Here is a 5,000-nt window from a genome sequence, read left to right as displayed (position 1 = left end):
AGGGTGGAGAAGTTGCCTCTGTTTGTCCCCCATAAGGTCTGGCTTCCCCCCCCCCCCCCGCCGGGCCAAAAGTTTATTTTATTGTTATTGGTCTCTTGATTTTTTCTCTCCTCTAAGCTACACCTATATAGCTCTGGTTATGGCTTAAAAATGCCCCTAGAATACTTAATTTCTAAAAAAAATCCCTACCTCCATCATCATCATCGTCATCGTCATCGTCATCGTCATCGTCATCGTCACCACCACCACCACCACCACCACCGTCACCACCACCACCACAATCACCATCACCACATCTCGCATACCCATTTCCCACTATAACAAAAATCCAACCAAATAACACACGTATTAAACTCACAAAACAACAACAGTATCTTATTTCCATTTTTACTACAGCATCATTTTTACCAACGAACTTTTCCCATAAAGACGCCTTGGTCTTCTTTTCCTGCCTTTTCATTGCTTTCCTGAACAGTATGTCGACTGCAGTCTTACCCGCATTAGTGTAGTTTGTTTTGCTGTTATCGGTATCATTGATATTATCGTTGTTATTATTATTAGTAGTAGTAGTAGTAGTAAGTAGTGAGTAGTAGTAGTAGTGGTAGTAGTAATAGTATTGCTGTTGTTACCATTGTTATTATTTCTATTATTATTATTTATTATTATTATTATTATTATTATTATTACTAATATAATTATTATTGGTAGCAGTAGTAGTAGTAGTAGTAGTAGTAGTAGTAGTAGTAGTAGTAGTAGTGCTGCTACTACTACTACTATTATTACCATCATCTTAATTTTTATTATTATTATTATTATTATTATTATTATCATTATTATTATTATCATTATTATTATTATTATTATCATTATCATTATCATTATCATTATTATTATTATTATTATCATTAGTAGTAGTAGTAGTAGTAGTACCATCGTCATCATCATCATGTTACGATGATTTTAACCTTTGTTTAGATTAGAACTACTACTACAACTACTATTTCTAGTAGCATTATCTGCAATAGTATTATTAGTCACTAATTAGTCACTAGTTAGTAGCAGTGGCAGCATTTGTAATATTTATAGTACTAGTAGCACTAGCAACAGCAGCAGCAGTAGTAGTAGCAGTGGTAGTAGTAGTACTAGGATAGTAGTAGTAGTAATAATAACAGTAGTAGTAGTTTTAACGGTAGCGGTAGTAATATTAGTAGCAGTAGAAGTTACTGCAGTTGTAGTAGTAGAAGCACACACAGTAGTTGTATTGGTGATAGTGGTCATAGGAACAGTTTTAGTTATAGCAATAACAGTATTAGAACACGTAAAACAGAATATACACATGCATACTTAGCTTGACAGCAACAATACCATCTTTTTCCTCACCATCACCCCACTTTCCTCATATGTCGACGGAAGGGCAAGAAAATGAGAAAATCGGCAAGTGACGCAGAATTTTAACATGTATATAGAGGAAGAGACACTTATGAGCTCAGTGCGTGATACCTGCTTCTTGGCAACTCTGACATAGATTGGACGCATTTCGTTGTTCATATGTCTCGAGTTTATCCATGCATGGATTTTTGCTGTGGGATTCTCTTGCATTTTATTATTTTTTTCCTTTGCAATTTGGTTTCTTTTATTTTTTATTTTTTTTATCTATGGGCCATCTTTTCATAATTGTTGTTGTTTAGGCTATGTGCTGTTTTGTTGCGTATTTTCATAATTAGTTGCCTCTCTCATCTTTGACTTTTATTATGCATGTTTGTCAGAATGAACTTCATTCTCTCTTTCTTTCCATCTCTGTCTTTCCATCTTTCTGTCTATCTATCTTTCTATCTGTCTGTCTATATATATGTCTATACGTCAGACTGTGTATTTACCAGTGTATCTACCTACCTATGTATCGATATATATATATATATATATATATATATATATATATATATATATATATATATATATATATATATATCCCTCTCTCTCTCTCTCCTCTCCTCTCATCTCCTCTCTCTCTCATCTCCTCTCTCTCTCTCCTCTCTCTCTCTCTCTCTCTCTCTCCTCTCCTTCCTTCCCCCCCCTCCCTCTCTCTCTCTCTTCTCTCTCTCTCTCTCTATCTCTCTCTCTCTCTCTCTCTCTCCTCTCTCTTCTCTCTCTCTCTCTCCCTCCCTCCCTCCCTCCCTCCCTCCCTCTCTCTCTCTCTCTCTCGCTTTATCTCTGTCTTTCTTTCGCCTGCCCTTTCCAGATAATCCAGCAGGATGTTTCTTATTTATAATCCTCAGATGATTTCTCAACAGACTGACCTCAGCTGGTGCCGTTAAACGTCGATCAATAGTCCCTCACACACACACACACACCACACACACACACAACACCTCCGGATTTTGGTTCAGATTAAACCTCTCTTTATTCCCTCTCTCTCTCTCTCTCTCTTTTCCTCACTCTCTCTTTTGTTATCTGTTTCTCTCTCTTTCTTGTTCTTTCTTTCTGGTTTTCTCGTTTTTTTGTTTTTTTTTCTTGTTTTTCCTTTCTCGTCCTTACACTCGTTCTTTCTGTTTCTCATGCTTGCTCTCTCTCTCTCTCTCTCTCTCTCTCTCTCTCTCTCTCTCTCTCCTCTCTCTCTCTCTCTCTCTCTCTCTCTCTCTGAGAGGAAGAAAGGAAGAGAGGCGAATAGATAAACATAGAAGGAGAAAAGAAGGAGAAGAAGAAGAAAGGAAGGGGAAGTAGGAGGAGGAGGAGGAGGAGGAAGAGGAGAGGTAAGGGAAGGAGGAGGAGGAGGAGGAGGAGGAGGGAGAGAGGAGGAGGAGAGAAAGGAAGAGGAAAGAGAGGAGGAGGAGAGAGAGGGAGGAGGAGGAGGAGGAGGAGGAGGAGGAGAAGGAGAAGGAGGAGGAGAAGAAGAAAATGAAGAAGAAGAAGAAGAAGAGGGGAGGAGGAGGAGGAGGGGGGATAAGAAGAAGAAAAAGAAGAAGTAGGTGAAGAAGAAAAAAAAGAAAAAGGAGGAAGAGAAGGAGAAGAAGAAGAAGAAAAAGTAGGTAAAGAAGAAAAAGAATCAGAAGAAAAGGGAAAAAAAAGAATCAGAAGAAAAGAAAAACAAGAAAAAAACAAGAAGAAAAAATCAAACAACAAAAAGAAATCGAACGAAAAAAGAAACAGGAACCAACCTTCTCAACAAGAAAGAAACAGAACGATACAAACAGGAAAAAAATAAACGGATTTTTATTGGAGAAACAAGCACAGAAGGACGAGAATTAGAGGTTTGGTCCACTCATCAATAATGAGCTCCTTCTCCTCTTCCCGTTTTTGGTGGAGACAAAATGGTGATAATAAAATCAGTATTAATGATGTTTGTGGGAATGGTGTTGAGGAGAACCATTGTTGATGGTAATGATAGTGGTTGTAGTAGTAGGTGTAGTTGTAATAGTGAGAATGATGAACATAATAATGATTGAAGATAATGATAATATCATCATCATAATATTAATAATAGTAATGATGATGATGATGATAATGATAATGATCGCGATAATGATAACAACAATAATTAATAATAATAATGATAATAATAATAATAATAACAGTAATGATAATATACACTGATAATGATAAAAAGAATGGTGATAATGATAATGATGGAAATAATATAACAAGAAATGATGATAACAATAATAACAATTATAACAATAAGATGAAGAATGATAATAATAAGAAGAAGAATGATAATAATAATAAGATGAAGAAGAATGATGTTGATGATGATAATAACTTTTAACAATATATTATATAACATAAGTAATGATAAGGACACACACATGGCATGATAACACACACACACACGCGCGCGCGCGCGCGCGCGCACACATACATATATATACGTTGTTTGTGTGTGTGTTTGTGTGTCTGTGTATTTATAATTAAACAATACAAAGGACAAACGCGAAATTTGAATCATACGGCATCTTAGGAAATACCGCATAGATTGGGTAGTGAAATTTAGGATGGACAGGAAACCATGGCGCGGAAACACACTCGAGACGCAAAATAAGATAAAAAAAAAAAAAAAAAAGACAAAAAAAGGGGGGGAGGGGGGGAGAAAGAAAGGTGAGAGAGATTGATCGTAATTAAAGTTTATGGATTTCTTTTTTTCTCTCTCGTAAAGTTTAATTAATTTTTGGGGTTGCACGTTCGCCTTGTAACTTCGGAAATGATTCAGTTAAGGTTCGGGTTCGAGAAATGATGTAGTCGCTATGGAGAACAAGGACAAGTACACACGCGCGCGCACACACACACACACACACACACACACACACACACACACACACACACACACACACACACACACACACACACACACATGCACTTTTACACATTCCCTCTGACATGAAATAATGATGAGGCAAAGACGCGACGACGTCCCGCGGGCGTCTCGGCAATTACAAAGGGATGAGCGATGGCCGTTTGCAGAGCGAAATTTGGCATGGTGGCGAAGAGGATGGTGGGTTGGTGGGTTCGTGGGATAGTGGGTTGGGCCGGCGCGGTGGGCGCAGCGGGCGGGGCCGAAGGTGGCGGAGGCGCAGCAGAAGGGCAACGTCGGCTTGGGCTCCTCCGCGGCAGTGTGACAGGAGGTGCTGGCGGAGCGTAACGCCCTCTCGCCTTAGCTAAGTGTTCCGATAAAGAGATAACTGACGGGACTTACTTTTCTTATTTTTCTCGGTAATGCTAGTTTGGGGCGGAGAGTTGCCAAGTGTTTAAAGTGTTATTATCGATTTCTTTTCTTTTTTTTTCCCTTAATATTTGCATTGATCACTGACGTAATTACACTAATGGAGATAAGAAATCGTAGAGGCGTTAATCGCAGATACTCCAGAACAAGGACAAGTCAGAATTGGGAGAGTCTTGAATTATGCTGTGTCAGAACAAGTCCACAGACATATTGATCACGTGGGACTTGGAGACATGTCAGGGGCGTTCGGGGAGAGTGACCACGCACATCCTCTATAAAAAGTGAT

The 5,000-nt window shown here is 38.5% G+C and overlaps 1 protein-coding gene across 1 annotated transcript in view; it reads left to right on the top strand.

The window, feature by feature from the left end:
- LOC119575509 (atrial natriuretic peptide receptor 1-like) overlaps nt 1-5,000 on the top strand; it is a 100,965-nt gene that overhangs the window by 81,125 nt on the left and 14,840 nt on the right. The window lies entirely within an intron of this gene.

The sequence above is a fragment of the Penaeus monodon genome, chromosome 7 (genome assembly GCF_015228065.2).
Source record: "Penaeus monodon isolate SGIC_2016 chromosome 7, NSTDA_Pmon_1, whole genome shotgun sequence".
Classification (NCBI taxonomy): Eukaryota; Metazoa; Arthropoda; class Malacostraca; order Decapoda; family Penaeidae; genus Penaeus; species Penaeus monodon.
Note: the sequence above shows the minus strand (reverse complement) of the source record. Positions and strands in the feature narration are given on the sequence as shown.